This window comes from Lepisosteus oculatus, chromosome 8 (genome assembly GCF_040954835.1).
Source record: "Lepisosteus oculatus isolate fLepOcu1 chromosome 8, fLepOcu1.hap2, whole genome shotgun sequence".
Classification (NCBI taxonomy): domain Eukaryota; kingdom Metazoa; phylum Chordata; class Actinopteri; order Semionotiformes; family Lepisosteidae; genus Lepisosteus; species Lepisosteus oculatus.
The window spans coordinates 45,515,035-45,536,646 of NC_090703.1; the positions used below are offsets into that span (position 1 = coordinate 45,515,035).

General features: G+C 35.8%; 1 protein-coding gene across 3 annotated transcripts in view; it reads right to left on the reverse strand.

The window, feature by feature from the left end:
- Positions 1-21,612, reverse strand: part of il1rapl2 (interleukin 1 receptor accessory protein-like 2) — a 295,280-nt gene that overhangs the window by 261,354 nt on the left and 12,314 nt on the right. The window contains exon 1 of one of the 3 annotated variants that reach the window (XM_015351291.2): positions 16,273-17,068. The exons of the other annotated variants lie outside the window; for them this stretch is intronic. The gene's annotated coding sequence lies outside the window, so the exon portion shown is untranslated. Of the gene's footprint in view, positions 1-16,272; positions 17,069-21,612 lie in introns of those variants that run through there. 3 annotated transcript variants of the gene reach the window in all.

A 21,612-nucleotide genomic window follows, 5' to 3' on the forward strand; every position in this document is an offset into this window, starting at 1 on the left:
TTCATGATGTCTTAGAGGACGGTAGAGTAACAGCAAAGAGCTACATTCTGTGGAATAAATGAGTGGATCCAATTCCAGTACGTACTGTGAAAGAGCTGGTTTGGTTATGGATTGGGTTACTTATAACATAAAGTCCCATACTTTATTCTGAATTTGTATGCAAGCAAATACTGTATAATATCTTCTATTCATTAATGTCTATTGACTTTCTTAACATTTTTTAAGGAAGAAAACAAAAGACAGCAAGTGTCAGATATATTTTTGATGTGTGATACATTTCAGCTCAGTTAAACTATGGTAATGAACGGGAGAAAACTACCCTTTCTTCTGTTTTGGTTATATACTATAGGTTCTGTTAAGGTTTTATAAATAGACCCCAGAGTGTTGGGGGAAATGTCTCATAAATGAAATGATTCATTTATAGCTTTTACTACCATACAAACTAATTATTTCCAATTGTGAAGGGTCTTTGGCACTGAAGCCAAGCCTTAATACCTAAAGTGCATACTTCCAAATTAAAAAAAAGCCTTTTTTTCACCACAACAAGTTTCCAGTGGGTAATTTCTACGTGTTTGAGGAGATGTCGTTTCTATGTTCAAATAGCAGTCTTTCTGAGCCCTTGCAACATAATATTGATTGAGAAAATGTATGTTTTCTTTCACAGTTTAATGTAGTTCAAAAGTAGTATGGTATTTTAGGTTTTTGAAAAGAAAGGGGACAACAACATGGTTGATTTTGCTGGGGAAAAAAACAACATAATGTATATAATCTGATACACAATAGTTATTTTATTTTAATTTAAAATCCCATCTTTGCAGGTTCCTGTGTCCCTTGTATGCTATTCTGGGAGCACCATGTTATACTACTTTATGACTGAAGTAGCTTATGGTGATGAAAAAAATAAATGTACTTTACAACACCAACCAGAAATGTTAATGAAGTCTATCCTGTCAATACAGCACATTACCTAAATTAAAGCTCCTTGCAATGTTAAAACACAATCAATGCAGAAATTATGGCTGAGGGCTCATACATTACATGAAACCAGCAGAATTTAATCAGACCTTGACCTTCACATTAAGAGAAGCCCTATCTGTCTGTGTCACAGCCTAAATATTTTGGTGCATACTGCAGGTAGCAGATGATATTTTAACAAAGATTTATGAGACTTTAAATGTATGAGTCAAGTAATTGATCCACTTTTGTACTCGGGGACAGTAAGTAGCACTTACAGTAATAAGCATAGTTTAGTAGATTTCATTACTTTGTTATTACTATTCATACCATCTAATAATTCAGATTTCAATTTCAATAAATTATAGATTTCTGGCTTTTATTAAGCTTTTGTGGTTCCTCTGAATTCAATTTTAGCAATTTAGCTGCATTATTTTATAGCAGAGTGATCTGGTTCTCACATCTTAATAAGACATTTTACACTGATGGCTGAATGATCAATGCCTCAAATATAATGATTGCACAAAGGTTATGTAGAATTGAAAGAGATAGCATAATTGACCCTTTCTACTTTATTTAAAACAGTGTAGGTCAACTCAGTCAGATTCCATAATGATGTCTTTTGGCAGGCTCTGAACTAAACTGTAATTATACTTTTCAGGGAGTTGAAATTGGTTAGAATACACATTGAACTCTAGGGACTAGTTCAGTCTAACCACTTAGACAAATTTTAAACCAGTCTAGTTAATGGATATGTTTAAGATCAGTGGACACTAGTGTAGAAAGTGTCGTCCAATTTACTCTTAAAACAGATTAAAATACAAAGTAGTGATGTTTTTTTTTTTGGGTTACTCCACCAATATTAGACTCCAGTATGTTTCCAGATGTAGGAACCCTTTAATTCCCTAAAAACTTCTGTGGCAAATCCAGAAACTAAACCAACTGAAGAATCTCCATCAAACTAAAAAGTTCTAAACTGAACTTAAAAGGTTATTCAAAACCATCCTTAACACACATTCCACTCCAATCATAAACCAGAAATGCTATTTTTAGACATACTGTAAGTGTTGGAAGTTAAGGACAAGTACTAAGGAGATGGCTTATAAATTGAGTTAGATAATGTAACTATAAGGGTCAGTGGCCTGCGAAACATATGTTTGAGCCCCAATTTTAAAGCCAAACCATTTCCTCTTTCAAACATGTTCAGGCCATGCATTCTATGATTAAAGGAACTATGATTCTGAAAATGCTTTGGAAAAGCAAGTGGCAGCATTTAGCAGCTGCTGACAGATTGAGCCATAGACCTAGGTCACATGCCAAAGCTTCACTGCTTGCAGTGATTTCCAGGCGCAGGAGATGTGCTTCAAGGCTACTGGAGAGATGCTTCATGGAACTCGGTCACAACAATTAACAGCTGCTGGAGGACCAAGCCACAACCTCATTCGCATGGCAAATAATCCAGGCAAAAAGAAAATGTATCATACACTGCCCTTTTCCCAAGCATTGAGACCCAGTGTCAAAGTGTCAAAAGCTCTTTCTTTCAAACAGCATAACATTTAATATGAGAGAAACACAAAACACAACAAATGGACCATAGATTTTTGACCCATGTGTGTGCACTTTTCCAGAAACAGTCCTAAAATTTTTGGCTTTATTATACAATATTATAAATGAGGAACTCAGATCTGAATTTTTACTCTGAAAAAAATAATCATTCACAGTAGCTGCCCCCAATCCACACCTAACGATGTGTTTCTTCTGTTCGTGTTTTATTTTATAAACAGAAGAGAAGTTGTTCAAACTTCTAAAAGTGTTCCCTGTTTCCAGGCAGATTGTGTTTGCATTATAACTGCACTGATGCTATATACAGAAAATGATTTTTAACCCCAAAGCAGTTTCCACTGTGAAAGCAGCTCCTTTGTAGTTTTATAAACAACAAATAAATTCCTTGGAAGGAAGGTGAATTCCTCTTCAAAATTCAAGAATGAATTCACTCTTCAAAAAGCATTGTTATATTTCTAAATATACATTCTAGATCTAAATAACTTTCCTTTCTTTACATGTATTTGTACTGTATGTCACGTAATCATATGTGATTCAACGAGATTCCATGGCTTCAGCTCTTGTGTGTCTTGGCTTTTGACTTGGAAATAAGCTTTTGCATGAAGATCTTGAGTCTCTGCCCTTGCAAATTTCGGTCATTGTTATTTTTAACGTCTGCTTGCAGAAATCATATTGAAAACACAAAAGGTAAAGGTTTTCATCCCTTTGTATTTTATACATGACTTCCTTATTCTGACTTCTTTAATCATGCCAAAATATGTCATTAAGAAGTTCCATATGCATGTTAAAATGGACATTCAGCTTGGTCACCATTGCATAATTTCTATTATTGCAACAAGCCTTTTATTGTAAAATGCTAATTCAAACAGTCAGAACCTAGTACTAAGTACAGGTGTTTTTCTTTTCATGAACCCTGATTCTCTCTCAAGGCAACTCAAGATTCCTTCTCCCTCTTAGAGAGTAATGCAAATAATTTGAAAGATCTCTGTTCCTCCATTTGATTTGTAGATTATATTAAACAGCTGAACTCTTACCATTTGATGCATTAATTAAGGCAGTTTTTTGCATTGCTTTTTTTTCCTACATCTGTTCCTTCTCCATAAATAATTAAGCATCACAAATAGCTCTACAGGACTTTTATCCTTTAAGGATTTCTTTTTTGGCACCAGGGTGCAACTAAATAATTTCCCTGTGATCTCAGAAAGGTAGTAAATGCTTAAATTTTGATTTGTTATGCATGTATCAGAGATCATCTTTTAATTTGCATGCTCTGAAGGTTTCTAGTGAATTTATTTTGACTCTGTGACACAAGAAAGATAAAACATTTTTCATTTTAATGCAGAAAAGCAACACATTAGCCACTTACAAATCCCCTGTGCATGATGATTTAGGTTTGATGGCAGAAATGGATGCCCATAACAGAGTTAAAGAGTTATACCTGGGATATACCAATAGCAGCTGTGGCACCAAGAAGCCAGTTCTAGTTAGATCACATCTAAGCAATGAAAAGGGTCTCTTATTTTCAGAGTTATGTGTTTCTGCTCATACAGAAGTCAGGTTTGGTTTACAACTGCTGCCTTATATGGGTAGAGTTAGCAAGTTTCAGCCCTTAGCAAAAAGCAACTTAGTTTGTAAAGTCTAATATACAGAGAAATGCTCAAATGTGATAAGTATATACTGTAGATCCTAAAAACAACATGTAAGGTACACAGGTGCTGTGGCTGTAACTCACCACCATGGTCTATTAAGCAAAATACCTACTTAGCTCTTTACTGTTTCTTTTACATGTTTCCAGGCCAGTGCTCCTTTTATCATTGCTTAATTGAAGTTCCAGAGCCTTTTTTTTTACAAGGATTGATGGGAAAAATGGAAGAGAAAGGGGATATTTCTTTGTAAAAGTTGTTCTTGCTTAAGGCTGGGATACTCAATGTGACTGTTACATACAGTACACAACTGTTCTCATTTAGTCCTGTCCTGAAATGACAATTCTCCAACCATGATTTGCAAACAGACCATGCCACTACAGCCCCCCAAAAGGAGAAATGTAAAAAAAGATAACTTGTACTTTTAGTTGTTTTGAAGTGTATTTACCGAAGAATAAGCTGCCAAATAATATTTTCTCAATTTAACAGTCCAAGCCATGAGCTGAAGATATAATTCTAGGAGAATATGTTGATAAAGGCAAAAACATACCACTGGTAATTTCAAAAGATCCATGGCATAAAAAAGTAAAAGCGCACTATAACTGCACTGGAGAAGATAAATATTTCAAGAGAAATTACTCAGTGGACATTTCATAGTAACCCAAATGCACAGCTGTTTATAGAACAGATTGAATCTGAAAAACAGAAATGCAGTAGTAATTTATTGAATATGTATCTCCTTCTAACAGCACAGTTCTGTTATACATCCCTGGTATAACAACACAGTTTCATTATTTTATCTCTTAAATTATTTTTATATTTTGTTCTTTAATTGCAGGTTTGCATTTTTGTATGGCTGTCTATATGTTTCTTCTTCAGTTTTCATAATAAGGTAATACATAAAGGTCATAAAAAAAGGATGAGTTACAAAACAAACCTGAGAACTCAAAAGGAAGGGGGAAAGACCAGAAATAAGAGTTGTTTCTTTACACAGAGCTTTGTAGCAAACTGGAAATGCTGCCCAGTTATGCTGGGAGCAGTGATACACTGTAAACCACTTTCTTATTCTTTGCTGTTTCCAGGCTGGATGGATCCTTAATACTTATCCAGCAGCCATATCACCCTGCAACTCACAACTAGCAACCCACTGAACCTAAGCAGGTGTGAGCCTGGTCAGTAGTGGATGGGAGACCTCCGGGGAAAAACTAAGGTTGCTGCTGGAAGAGGTGTTAGTGGGGCCAGCAGGGGGCGCTCACCCTGCAGTCCATGTGGGTCCTAATGCCCCAGTATAGTGATGGGGACACTATACAGTTAACAGGCGCCGTCCTTCGGATGAGATGTAAAACCGAGGTCCTGACTCTCTGTGGTCATTAAAAATCCCAGGGTGTTTCTCAAAAAAAGTAGGGGTGTAACCCCAGCGTCCTGGCCAAAGTTTCCATTGGCCTTTACCAATCATGGCCTCCTAATAAACACCGTCTATAAATTGGCTTCATTACTCTGCTCTCCTCCCCACTAATAGCTGATGTGTGGTGAGCGTTCTGGCAGGTGGAAGGGAGTCCCCATTACCTGTAAAGCGCTTTGAGTGGAGTGTATAGAAAAGCGCTATATAAGTGTAAGCAATTATTATTATCCTGGTGCTGGAATCTGACTCTCAGTAAGTCCTGATGGCTTGTAACATCAGAACATAGAACAACAGACCCAAGAAGGCAGACCCAGGACACCCCAGCTACTCCTCTTGGGTGACAGATCAAGGAGGACAGAATAGCAGCCCTGGACTATGGAATCTGCTGACAATTGACCATAATGAATGTACCACAAATATATTTCCTAGAGTGAGGACAAACTTCGGGCATGGGGCCCCTAAAGTCTCCCACCAGGAGTTTCTGTTTTCCTGTAAATACTCTGAGGCAAAGTTTCGAGAGGGAAATTATATAGAATAAATTGATTGATTCAATGATTGATTCACTGACTGACTTATTGAACGATTGTTTGGTTGGCTGGCTGATTCATTCATGTATTCAGTCATTCGTCTGTTCATTCATTCCAATACTTAAGAAAACAATTGGAAAAGATCCTAAATTATACTTCTTCAAAACCAAACAAGGTAGAGGGGCCAAAAGTCTAAAACCATTCTCTTGTTGAGAGACTAAATTTAGCTGCATATCTGGGGGAAATGGTACTTTGAAGTGAGCATTTTGGAGGAAAGTGTGCTGGGTTCTCCACTCTCCAGTGCTGGTCTGAAATTTAGTAATATCAAGTTGATGATCAATTCGAAGAACCAAACTGGCTGCATAAAAAGGAAAAGAACTGACATCTCCAAAGCTTTCTTTAGAAAGTCACTTTAGAAAAGAGGACTCATCTAAAAGGACAATATTTTCAGGCACAATAGAAAAATTGTCATAAAACTGCATACTGATCTGGAATGCAGTGTGCATATTAAATCATTATGCAAGACCAATTTCCTCCATGTAACAGGCTCCTAGTAACACCCAGTCAGCTTCTTTAGACAGATTGTTACCCAGTTTTCTGCACAGACTCAGTGACCCCTACACCAGCCAAGTTACACAAGCAACAGCCAATAAACAGCAGATGGCTGAGCTAGAGAAGAAAGTATGGAAGGACTTTAAAAACTCAAAAACTCTCATCCCTAAAACAGCCACAACAGAGTGTTATTTCATGTGGAGGTCCTCTGAATTAGCATCATGGCATTCTTACTGTCAGAGTTTTGTTGTGTGTTTTAATTGTACTTTACTTCTTTAAAAAGAACTTTGAAGACTATTCCTTAAAGAAACAGCTATCACCCCACCTTCACAAAACACATACTGTAAGCCTAGGACTCAGCTGAGAATGCATCTGTAACTTTTTTCCAAAGAATAATATATTATATTATTATTCTATATAATTATAGAATAATATGGTAACACCACACTGGTATCCTTCCTTATATCGGGTAAACCATAGCCTCAGGACTGAAAGCAAATGTATTTTAAAAATACTGTATATATTGTATGTAAAACACAGAAAATATAAAGGTGCATGTAACTGGGTCATCTTAGAGCTCAGATCTTTGTCATCATATCTGCAATTTTCCATACAGAATAAGCATACAATATGTAGCTCATAAATAATATACAGTGTAATGACATTTAAAATGTAAGTGTGTATCTAATGCAAAACTAATTCAAAGAAGGCATTTGCAGTGTGTGTATGTAATGGGCCATGTGGTATTGCATTTGTATTTTTGTGCCTCGTTACACAGCTTTGTGTAAGATGTTTTTTTTTACTTACTGTAATAATTACAGTATTATCCATTAAATCATTCCTTTCTGAAATATGAAAACAACTTCAAACTAAACACAAAAATCTCTTACAACAGTAATCTCAGTTAAAACTAGTCTAGTATCTCAAAGCTAATATGTGTAAAAACTGTAAATATGCAATGTACACACAGAAAGAAGCACAGCAAGAATTCATGACTGTCAAAATGACAAAAGGATTTAACTGACAAAATGTACTGTTCAAGCTAGCTCAAAGTTAATGGCTAGGGTGAAGGGTGAGAATGGACCAGTATCCACTCTATAAAATGGATTTCCCCTGGAAAGCACAGCTTAAATTGATAGGAATCCTAAAGGAATCCCATAGTATTTCTGGAGTTATTTATAGACTTAATGACTAGCTTCCATTTTTCATGAATGATTATTGTGGGAGAAGGCTAATAACTTTGTAGTCGACAATTAAGTGTGTCATTGGATGTACAGTACCATTAATTTCTTCCACCGCAGACTGGATCTTTGAATTAGCTTGAAAGTGTCAAGCTGAACATATATTTGCAATGCCATCTGCCTCGGAATGCCTTCATGCAATGAAGTTTTTGCTGAAAAGTGAAGTGAGATGTGGGCCATCAAAATTTAAAAGAATTTTCACTAAATAAATGTATTTTGAGATTTTAATTGCTACTGTATCACACAGTGACTACATTAAGTAAGGACTACATTATTTCAGATTTGTCATTTTTGTATATTGTCAAACAAAAGAAATAAAAAAGATTCTTCTCATGCCACAGTATGGATGATGGAATATATAGAAATTTAGGAAAATCAGTAATCTGGGTTTATCCAGAATATAGACATTTTAAAAATATCAGAAATGCAAAAATAAAACCTCTGCCGAGTATCTGCAAATCGATTTAATTTGCATAGTTAGTGGGACAAGTTTATTCCATTATATCAAAACCACTGATAACAACAACGCTTCCAGATTCAAAATGTTTATGCGATGGGTTTTTGTGTGTCCACTATGGGGCAAATCGCATCAATACACTCAAGTGATCCTTTCACTTTCTAGTATTAAAGTGGCTCTCCAGCAAAGCAAAAACATTAAAGTCCACATTCTGTACCCATTCATTTTACCCACTCTTGTGATTTTGATATGTTATTATTCATTTGGTTGCAGCTTTTATCTAAAACACCTTGTATTTTGTGCTCATTGAAGCACCCGGTCATATATTTGAAGCAATTTTCATGAAGTACCATATCCAGGGGTACAACAGCAGGACCCAAACATGGCTTTGAACCGACAACCTTCCAGTCACAGTTCCAGAGCAGAGTAGGTTGTGTGTTTTATGCTTTGCTGCTGCAAAAGACAACACTTGAAAACACAAAGGCTGCTTTGATCATTGGACTTTTGCTACTCCACATAAAAAGCATGCACAATACAACTACAATTATCAGTGCCTACCCACTGTATATTCATCCTACAGGGATATCTCATTTCTATTCATGCATCAAGTTGAAATTCCTCTTTGAAAACAGATCTTTCTTAATTTTTGGGAAGAGGACTCAAAGAATTACTGTACATTCCATTTAAAGTGCTTGAAGTATATAGAGTATTTCCCATAGTATAAAAAGATGAAAGGGTAATAACACATTTGTTGCCTGCTACAGTAATAAGCATAAAAGAAGAGACATTCTTCCAAATTATGGCCTATTTTTACTGCTGAGTTTGCAACTAAAATGTTTTTACATTTTCAATACAATTCATACCAACAACTCTATTCATGTCTATCATATAATACAATATATAAGGAATTAATAACAACATTAAATCACCTGGTCATGTTCATTTAAATCCTATGGATGTGCTTTTTGGTTTTCTTCTTTACAAACTCCCCATTTTCATGATGGTCATACTAGACCACACCTGCAAACAACTTCAATTAGTTTCTGACCCCAGGCTGAACTATTTCAACTTCACACTTCCACTATAACTATTTATTAATACAGACATTACTTCAGACCAGCATAAGAGCTAGGCACTGTCCCAGACATATTAAAACAAGATGTGAAATACTGTTTGAGCTTCTAAACATGTATGTGCCATTTACTTCACAGACCATTTAAATGCTAAGTAATCTCTCCCTCTGGGTTCTGATTATTTCGTACAGCAATCTTATGAGCATACTTCAGAACTGGATTTGCACTTGTGAAATAGAATTATAAATGCCTGCTTACAATATTTTTGTGAATAAATCTATTGAACGTTCTGGTTAAACTGTTGCCATGTTTGTGAGGATGTTATTTTGCCAAAGAGTCATTTTAGCAGCTGGGTAATTTGTATTTGTATGAACAACTTATTCCTCTGTTTGTTCAGTTTGATGTCTCACTCTTTCTGAAAGTGTTTTTTCCCCTCTAATGGCTACTACATTTCAATTATTATGCATATAAAGATGTCACTGACAGGCAGGTATTTCTCTTAGTCAAGAGGCAGCCTGCTATCAATTGACACAATAAAAAGCATTTGGAGGAAACTAATTTAAACCTGGGTTTAGACGGCAACAATAAAACCCGAAGAGCTCCTTTCAACATCATAAATTAGGATTTCAGCCTCAATCTTCTGCTCACTCACCACTTTAAAGTAAAGACTTTGTGACGAACAGGTTAACACTGATAAATTGTAACAGTGAACATGAGGCCATTTCCACTATACAAGTTTGCATCTCTGTTCATTTTGATTTAGCCCTCAATATAAATGCATATTCCACAGCAGTGTTTGAGCTTCCACATCAGTATAGTCACTGGATTTATCTCATTGCTACAGAGAGAGAGACAACCTTCTCCCATTAGATTCCTGAGAAATTACTTCATTAATAGGGATTCCTATAACCCAAACATCACAATAACGCAATCACTTTTCTTTCTTTTTCCTCATGTTCCTTACTGGGGATCTTTCCAATACTCTTTTGGTGTGATGTAATTAGTAGAGTATCACAGGGATCTGTACTATGTGCACTGTTCTTCCTAATTTATTATAGTATATTACTAATTCAGATTCTGGTATAGTAAGTTAACTATTCAAGTTTGCAGAGGATACCAAGTTAGGGAGATTAGCTAACACTGTAGAAGCAGCAAATGAAATTAAAAGAGACTTAAGATAAACTTTAAGACTGGCACCTGTCAGATGATATTTCATGAAGACAAGTGCAGCGTTTTGCTTGTAAGTGGTAAGAACAAACTAAAGTATATATTGTATATATACAAAATGGGAAACGCTGAGACAGAAAAGGCAAGTTATGAAAAGAAATTGTGTATTTATGTTGACACACCACTAACATCTTTAGAACTTCCAAATAATGTGAGGAAGCAATAAAATAGCTGTAGGCTCTATAGTTAGAATTCAATTATAAGGATGTCCCATTGAAATTCTAATTAAGGTCTAATTTAGAATACTATGTACAGCTGTGCTCATCATTTTACAAGAAATATATCGCAGCTGTGGAATCAATCCAGAGAAGAGCAACCAGTTGTATCCCATAATATACAAGAATGGCCTGCACTGACAGGTTGAAGGACCTGTTCAGAACCTCTTTAGTCCTGAACAGAGGATATATGTGTTAACCTGATTCAAGCAGTTAAAACTCTGAAAGGCATTGACAAAGTCAATGCATTGGACTTCGTAAGAAAAAACAGTGAAACACAATCTAGCAGACACTGAAACTGGAGGATTGTCCCAGAGAAAACTGGAGGAACAGTTAACCCAAAAAGCTATAGGAATATGAAATTAACTACGCATACATGTTGTTATAGCCATTGAAAGAATCGTGCCTTCTTTCAATGGCTGAATGAAAGCCTTGGATCAATTAACTACTAGCAACCAAATAGGCCAGATGGGCCCAAAACGACCTCCTCTTAATTGCATCCTTTCTTATGTTACTGTGTTCATTTAAAAGAAAACCATTTTGGTCAAGATCAAGATAAAAGCCCTGTGTGCACCTGAAGGTAATAAAAATGGCGAAGTCAATATTTCTCATAATGTTAATGACATAAAATGAGAATTGTTTTAAATTAAACACAACCTAAAAACGTTATAGAATCTAACAAAAACTCCGCCTTTTGCCCTGACCCTTACAATTGCAAGCCAAGTGACGGCAGAAATCAAAATTTGTCCCACGTGCTAATTGCAAATTCCAAAAACTTATGCTTGATGTCTGGTGTTGGGACATTTACAAGGGGTGTTTGTCAAAGTGGCACTCACCCTCAAGGAATCGGTCAATATTTAAATAACTGGGAGAAATGCAGGTTTGATTGAATCTATGCATCACATCCCTCTCTGATGGTAAATGAAGACACTGATCCAGAATATTTATTTCTGAAATAGACTTTGTAGTGCTTAAACCCTTATTAATAATGGGTCCATTCAAAATACAAAAATAAGATTAGGCTATGCAGTATCGTTTTCTACGTATTAGCACAATATGCACCTGGAGTTAGTGTGACTGACACCAGCAACCACGGATTATTAAATTAATCAAATGTCTTTCACCAAGCAAATAAATAATTGCAATGTATTACTCTGGAAATATTCCATTGCAGTCATTAAGTGCCCATATAGCCTGATTGCCTTAAAGCCATGCTATGTATTACTTTTGTGTGCATGTAAGTTTAGATTTAATAAATCTGCTGTGGACTTCATACAAGACTACAGACAGAAAACATTTGCAACTTTTCCATTTGTCCTTTCTTCAGTTCTGAATGACAAGTAAACATTTCTCAAGGATAAGCTGATGGAGAGAAAGTGTATGTGAGGTGAGGTAGAATCCGTAGTTCACTTTTTACAAACTGAATACGTGTCCTGTAGTATTTTATGAACTAACTGCTTTTGACTTATGGAAGGAGTGACAGTACTGGGAACGCTTTCATTACATCTAAGAATTATTTTATGGAACCAGACAACCCCTTTGTTATTAACATTACCATTATCATTTGGTGGCCTACAAAGCTTTGGTAAAAGTGTAGAGTATACAGGTGACAGAAAAGCTTTCTTCGAGGGAAATAAACACTGTCAAGCAATGGACATTATGAATGGTCTAATAACCATCAGACTGACATCACAAGAGGATTGCTGTTTTTTTTTTGCTAAGCTGCCTGAATCCTTTGATAGTCAAAAGCATCTATTAGAAATGAAAGGATGAGTTGCAGAAAAACTGAAGAGGAAAGTATAGATACAGGAGCAGTAGATGTATTTTTCTTTCTTTTCATGAGAGCATGGTAAGAATTCTAATTATTACTTATTACAAGTCAGTGATACTGCAATTCATTAGATTCTTCTTTTGAACTGTTGTTGTATATTTGAGCGGGATTGCTTTAAAAAAATACTCAGCTGGATATTTATCGTATTGGATAACAGCCAATATTATTAAACAAATGTATGAAAACCAAATGTTTTTCACTTCCCTATTAGAAACATTAGAAATATTCAATCTGTAGACCGATTAAAAAGGTGGCTTCTTGACCACAACCGAATCCTGCAGATTAAAGCTGCAGCATGTTACATTTAAAACATACTGCCCATCAGATGAAATTAACAAATTGAATCTGGATACATACAGTAGTAGTGCTTCTGAAAAAAGGGTTAAAGGAAGCTGTTTCACAAAATACACGATGTAAAACAACATAATGCTATGACCCAGCTCAGAAAGCACACATTTGTCATCAAGGACATTCAAGGAGTATGATTCCTCGGTTAAATAATTTCAGTGCACAATAATGCATGCTGTACTATGACTAAAAAATGGTTTTGTTCTACTCAGGCTATTTGCAGTTAAGCTTGAGGAAAGATCGTTTAAGTATTATTTAAGATAAATTGATCAAATACAGTTCAATTACCTGTCCTAAATTTAGTATTAATCAATGACCTTTGATCATGCCAGACAGAAGGCCCCACTGCCCTCTCTCTTCCACAAACACCTGATGTTTAACTGCTATTACTGTTCCACAAATGTACAGCCTGGCACTTTAACATCTCACTGCCTTTGGGTCTTAACCACCCTGGCTTGCTCACTCCAGCATTTTTTTCTTCAAAGGTAACCACAGTGTCCACCCAATCGATACAATGAATCTGTGTCAAGTAAGCACAGCAAAGATTTCATGCAAATTCTGTCAACTAACATTTTACTGCTATTCATGGTTTTAAAACGGTTATAGATATACATTTTAAGAATTTAATTTATTTAGGTGTTTTTAGGAGAGGAAAAAACTTTTCTGATTAACTTAAAGGTAGAAGTTAGGGCAACCCTAATGTATAAATGCTTAACAGTTGTTTGTAAATAAAGCACAAGGTCTGGGATAAGTCACCAAAGTAACCTCTAAATTATATATAAATTAGGAGTATATGCATGTGTACTGTGTACATTTTTCTAAAACAGCAGATGTGTGATCCCAAAGGTGTGTGTAAGAAACATGTTTTACACTATATACAGTACAGTATATATCATGGATTTAATATTCCAAGAAGTGCAGTCTAATTATGAAATAGTTATACTGTATTCTGATTTGGCCTCTACGCTTAAATGTGCTTTTGGGTCCTTTCGTTTATCTGTTCAGCATCAGTTTCAACAAAAGCATAATGTCTTTGAGACACAGAATACGTACATTTTATTTTGAAATAATATTTCCTGGAGCCTGATGTACGATATAAACTAGAAATATGCAAAAGGCATTAGCTTCAGAATAAGTCGAAAGAAGTCAAATGCGCTTCAGGACTAAATTCACTAAATGGTTCTAATAAGTTACGAAAAAAAAATGCTACTGTGTAAGAAAAGACTCATCAAAGCCTCTAAACTCTACAGTGGATTTCCCGAGAGATCTTGATCAGAAAGCGCTGTTAACTAATCTGGCTGGCACTCACACAGACAATATTCACAGTGGACAGTTTCTTAATTACCATTCCTTAATGTCTGTATTAAAGAGTATACGGAGTGCCTCCCACCCTCAGATCTAAAAACCTATCAAACTTAGAAAATCGACAGAAAACTATATTTGTCAACCATTCACTGTACCAGTTAATTCAGTACATAAATCAATTAAATACTTGAGAAAAAAATAGCTATATAAATTAATTTTGTAGCTATAGCAGTTCCCAACAATAATTTTGGTACTTTTTAAGTGGCGCTAAAATCCGTTGGCTTTTATTTTACAGTACTTGAATATATTCTGTTCATTCATATTTAATTTAATCCATTTCCCTGTTTTTTTTTCAGTTACGTAGAACGAGGCAATTGAAAATACTGGGTTATCTCTATCTGGCAGAAAGGCACATAATGACAGGCTTTGAATGCGTTTCAAAATGTTCATGTTAAATAAATTCCGACGCTTATTTTCACCGACGAATTTGATGTTTGGCACTTCCTCCTATGAGTTTATTGTGCGTTCATACCGCAGAAGAACGTAAAATGAACTAACACACGTAGTCACATAGCGTTAAAACAAGTCAACGCTACACTAATAGTTTTTTTGTATGGTTGCTGTTTAGAACTTATGGGGATAATTAAAAAAAAACTTTATAGACGGATGATTGGATCGCTAGAAGTGATGCTTGGAGTATAAGATAAAAACCTCCTGGAGAACTGATCAGAGAATTCACTTATTTAGAAAGGGAAGTGATGCGTGCTTAATGCGCGCCTGTTTCAACATACAGTATATGTACAAAGTTAAATCTTACAGCTTCAAGTGTGAAAAGTAGTCACAAAATCAGAAGCCTGCCGCCGGTATGTTTTTCGGTGATAAACATTTTCAGAAGGGGGGGGGAGGTCACACTTCGTGATAATTTATTTGTCTTGAATGTGTTTCGTCTCGCTTCTCCTCTTCCCCTCCAGTGCTATTACAGATGAGCAGCGATGCTGAAAGTGACAGCTAAAGTCTGGTTGGAGTCGATCTCCAGTCCAGCACCTGATCTATGGAGTTACTTTATTGTATAAATCAAAGTGGCCAGACAGGCTTCCTTACCGAGAACCAGCAACTCATCTGGATGACACGATTGATGTTCATTCAGTCGTTTTACTACCAAGGCGATTAAATCCTTCTTGGCTCTGGAAAACCACATAGGCTAAACATACGAGCCGGCAATTAATGTTCGCAGTATTAAGAGTGTCGCGGAATATTAGAACACTCGTATACAATTTTAAAGTCTTTAGAAGTCGCTGCTATCACCTATGAGAAACAAACTGGAAAATGGCGCTTTAACACGCTGAAGTGGACTGAAAATAAGACGTTTACCAGAAGAACATGCACTTTTATAATCCGCACGGTCTCGCAAAACAGTTCCCAGTCACCTTTTCTATAACTGTACTCTGGTTTGTACATTATAGGCAGAATACATACGATTTCGAAGAATCATTGAAAAAACTGTAAGCTGAACTGTACTTGCAGAGCAAAAAGTATCCTTAAGAATACCCTACATCACCGAATAATATAGCCTTGAGATCAAATGAACTGCATGCAAGATCCTATTCTAACTTTGAGGCTTACTACCCCACACACAGTTTTTTGTATCGCACTTCAGTCTTTGGTTTACCAAATTCAACAGTCCTTCCAAAGAGTTTGATTCATTCACTCATTCATTCAAAATATACGATTTGAGAATCTTGTTGCTGTAAAGACAAAATAAAACTATTTTTGTGAGCCTGCAATTTACAAAAATCATACTTTTGAAAATAGAGTTGAAAGCATTTCATTTCAATCAATATGCATACACTTTTAGGGGGGAGATGTTTAGAACTATTGGCGTATAGTAACTATACACTAATAATCCGATATACAGTATACACAATTCCACTCACCTGACTTTTCTAAGCTTTCCGCCAGCCAAGCTGAACAACTGTTTTCAATGAGGTATTTCCAGTGGTTACAGTATACTTTTGTTGCGCTTCATGGCATAAATCAGCTCATCTCTAATTACAATTTTGTCAGGAGTTGCTCAGCACAATGCAGACATGCTGATCATAAAAAGAAACCCATCTTTAAAATGTGAAAATATAGTAATAGTTCCTATCTTAAAGACACCCCCCGCCCCCTTTCGCTTTGTGTTATTCCTTGGTTTATCTCGAATTCCAGCACATTTAACTTCGGATCAAACGGGCTCCTCTGGCTGTCTTTCGTGGCTTTTCCCATTCAAAAGCCTGCGATTTTGAAGATCCAGTTCTTTACTTCAGGAGAAAAAAAATACTTCCCTCTTCCTGGAATCCTTGATTTCCAAGCTTAAGACGGGTGCTGCTGTCGCTTTATTTTCTCTCTCTTCTAACTTATTGTATTTAGCCCCAATAAGTCGATCCTCTAATATTGCATCGGAAAAGCCCCTCAACTGATTTGCAATGTTCAAGTGCCTCCGCGAGCTGCAAAAATCGATGAGTGGAGCGCGCTGCAAGAGTTGTGTATAGTCCCAGATCTTCACTCTCTCTCTCATTAAACATGCATCCACAGATACAGTAGTGACACAGGCTGTCTAAGGAAGGACGCTGTTCTTCAGCACTAACCTGCTTTGAGCTGAGAGAGCCGAAAGTAATTACATTCTTTAACCACGCCAGTTTTCAGCTCAATAACGGGAGATATGTAGACTGTTCATCCCCAAATACTGAAATCCTACTCTACATCGTGTGAGTACCAGAAACGAATATTATATTCGCTGAAAATAAAATGAATATAAAACAATACCTACCGCCTCCTTGTGGCGGGGAGAAGTACAATGTCCAGTTTCTCGAAAACGTCTACTGTATATACAGCAACATTTCGGAGAAATGATGTATGATAAAAATTTAGTTTTTACCAAAAAATCATGGATAGCATGATAACCTTTTAACCACGCACGGCTGTTATTTTCACAGTTCTGTAGAGTGCAAAATTTGAAAGGACCTAAACAATTCATATGTGACTTTCTTGAGTCACATATATACACTATACAGTTACTGTATTCTTTAAGCATTTATAAGGATCAAGAGTTAGCAAAGCAAGATCACAGAATTAATAGAGGTTACATGAAGGACAATACGAGATCATTGCTTTCTGCGCCATGAAAGTACAGTGTATAGTATACAGATAATTTATGCTATGTAGGTATGTGTAAATATACAGTATGTATTGCATGTATTCAGCGTCAGTGTTATGAACTAAACAAAAAAAACCGTAAATGTCCAGCTATCTGAGCTTTGAAATCAACTAACCTTATAATTTTATTGCAAACGATGTTTAAACTTTCATTTTACAGTAACGCACCTGCAGCACCACCTTTGAAAGGGTCAGTGGATACGAGGATAAGGGAAACTAGGGATAAAGAGACTTCACCAAAAATAATTTAGCGTTATTAAAACAATTCAACAACAATAACCCTGTTGTTAAACGTGATTTGCTTTTCAAGGATAGCAACCATCTGCCATTTAAAAAATCCAGGTCGGATTTTCATTCATGTTTCATTAGGGTTTTTACTTCGGAAAAGAAAACTCTGCTTTAGGTGCCGATTTACAGAATTTTGGCACATGTTATTGATCCGTTACCAGCGTAGGTGGATGACTACCACATGAGAAATTTCATTACACGCCCGAAATACTTGCACAGCGGCCCCGCTTTTCTATTTTTGCTATCTTGTGTGTGTGTGTCACCGCGCTACAACTGGTAACGCGAGCAGGCTAATGCAGAACTTCGCAAACTCGATTACATATTTACGTCAGCTCTCTCATTAAACAGAAGCAGGCATAATTCCGAATGAACGGACCTGAGCTAGAGCTAATTTTTCTAGCATGTAGTATTTAACCCGTACCTTTGACAAAGCTGGGGGAGGAGAGGATATACGCACAGATTACTAACATTAATCCTTGACATTTCTTTTTCTGTGTGACCTTTGGTTACTTTGTAAAAGGCAGCCGCAATAATTGGTGCATCAGAGACCTAGACTGATGTCAGTCCACTAGGCACTCAAGGTTTTACTTCGATGTTATAATTTTCGCAAATTACGTTCCCCCCTTGTGGGGATTAGGGTTAAATGTCATTATACATGTTCGTTTAAAGGTCTGAGTTGATAGGAATGTTTGGATGGCTTTCAACAAATGTCTAAGAAAGTACAATCCCCTTCACACAATAATGACATATGGCTTTTACATAATGATGTACTGACATTACATTCATTAAGAATATATCAGGGAACTACATTAAAATATTTTATTATAGAAATTATCCATGTCGCTGGATTGTTGTTGGTAAATCGTTGTTACAGTATATCCAGTGTCTTTATTTTCTTTATTCTGATCCTGAATTGAATCTAAGATTTAACTAATTACTACTTTGTTTTAAATGGCTTCTAGTTCTGTAACTGTGAGAGATTTAAAATGTACCTACTGTATAAATCATATTATATTTTTTAAATATTATAATGTTTTATAAGTAAAAACTACAGCTTTTTATCAGAAAGTAATTTAATTAGACAGCCTAATGACCATCTGACAGACCAGGAACATAAATACTTGGAATGAGAAACTCTTGGACACTGGCACAAAAGAACTAAATACTAAATTCTGTAATATGAAACCAATAATAATAGCACAAATCATCTCTGTTAAATTCACTGTCAGTTAAAAATGTGCTTTTTATTTGTTATTTAAACATTCATGTGAGTTAAAGCTGTCATTTGATTAGGAGGTGGCTTGCTAATAAAACACTGCACTTAAACTTAAATTACATCCTTCTTAAAAAATAATACAATTAGGAGCAGAATTTTAAGGAGAAAAAACTAAAGTTTTGTGAATCATGTTTTTAATAGATTACTATATTCCAATTTGTCTTAATATACTATCTCCAGCACAAGGCTGGAAATGGAAAAGTGGAACCAATGTTTTTCAGCAGGTCATCATACTGAACCCCATTACATGGATGTGCAAATCTGAATAGAGAAACAAACTTTGGGCATATCTCAAAAGACCAAAACATACTAAGCTTATAACATGCTGAAAATAAATCAACACACCATCTAAATACTGACCACAGGCCACAGTGGATGTGACTATTTGAATGTGACTGCAAAAGATACTACAGTTGTATCATTTTGTTTTGGAGTGTCTGTCCTGTGAAGAAAAGAGGGATGTTGCTTTTCTGGCTTCTAAGAGGTGTAAATGGTAATCCTAATCCTAATATAGAGTGGGGCCATTACTAAACCTGCTGCACAATCCTTACTATAATCTCAGGTAGTGAATACCTTTCGAATCGTCCCAGAAGGGTATTGCTACTGTAGAAAGGCTAGCACTGATTTATCCTCCAGACAATGTCTCTCCAATAAAGAAACCTACTGTAACTGTATTGTTCAATGGGCCAAGATGCACAGATAACACACCACTCTCATCTTCTCCTCTTGAGCACATTGGGTATTAGTTGTCTTCCAAGGTGCTCCTTCCTGTATGCTTGCATTAAAAATAGGCTGTCTATAGGATGTCTCAAGATCCTGAAGTAACTACACAGTGGTCACCTCAGAGTCACAGTCTGCAGGGGCTGACTCTGGACAAGACCAGTGTTTTAGTAAGGCTCCCAAAGTCTCTGAGTACTGTTTAAAGTGACACCAAATTTATGTGGCACTTGTTGGGGGCCTTAATTCATATCACTATTGAAATTGTGTAAACAAGATCTAGTTACAAACCCACAATATTGTATATTTAGAATTTTGAAGAATGATAGCTATTAAGAAAATTAAGCACATTAGACACGCATGAATACTTGAATTGTGTCACATTATGCATACTCCTATTATCTGTCATATATTCACCAAGATCCAAATATCAATGATGCATATTAGTTTGTACTAAATGTGAATTGGCAAAGAAACATTGCATCTGGTCAATCAGTTTGTGCTGAGCTCAGATTCAGTACCTAAAATGATTCAGGAATATTTCAGAAAGATTTGATGGATCACAAATGAAAACAAAATTTTCCAGAGCATCCCAACATCATTATACTGTATAATATGTCTATGTATTTATATATGTCTTGACAGAAGAATATCTTCACCAAGCAACATTTCATCCTGAAAGGTAAGTCTTATCAGATAAGTGAAAATCAATTTACTCAATCGAATTTTCAGTGATAGTATGCAAATGATAGTAAGTCATTTTATGTTCATGAAAACTGTTCATAGTGTAATGAATTAGTGTTACAGTGAAAGAAAATAAAGATATTGCACTTTGAATCTTACAGTATATCCATATACTATTAGCTGTGTTATTAATGAGTGATTTCTTAATATGTTTTTTGTTTCTAAAACCAGACCTTATGCACTCCAGTGCATTTTCTTCAGACTTGGAATTAGCTAAAAACACTTACCAGATAAAGTATTTGCCCATGAGAATTTTGGGGACAGACCGATCCTGTCTGTCTTTATTCAACCATGACACTTATTTGGCAATCCATTGGTTTTCCATCATGTAGCAACTTCCACATTGTTACATTTAGAGGTCTCAAAATGCACAAGATGCTCAGCCTCATCCTGCCTTTTGTTTTTGACCCTGCATGATCTGTAGCACCAAGTGGACATAACTCTTTCAGTACTAAAATTGAAATTGTGTACCCATTCACAACTAAGTTAAATCTTTCATTATTTTTAAAGACAATAAGACACCAAGTTAGCAAAAAAACAATGCTTCATTCTCCATTCAGATTTTCAGTTCTAAGACATAATAAATGAAGTACAAAATCTCTTTGGAGTGTGATATACAGTATCAAATGGGTGTTTCTTTTTCTTTTTTGTTGTTAATTGATATCCTAAGTAAACCTTTTTTCCCCAATATATTTTATTTTAAGTGATCTGTATTCATACAGTGGTTTGAAATATTTAGGAGTTTAAGAGTGTAATACTGTAGGACAGTGTCACTCGAACACTGCTTAGAACCTGCTCTTTTTTAAATAACACAAGGCAGATGTACCCCCATTTAATTATATTCTGATTTTTCAACTGAATCTTGCCCAAATATATTGTTTTTTGATGGTGTGAAAAAAGTCATTTTCATCTGGTTCATGGACTGATAATGTCCCCAGAGAGACTAGGTTGAGAGCTTCTATGGCTCATAGCATTCTGGCTTTGAGTGAGTATATTTTGCCATCTGGAATGAGATTTGATTGCCACCTTTCCTGTTTACTGAACCAATAAACTA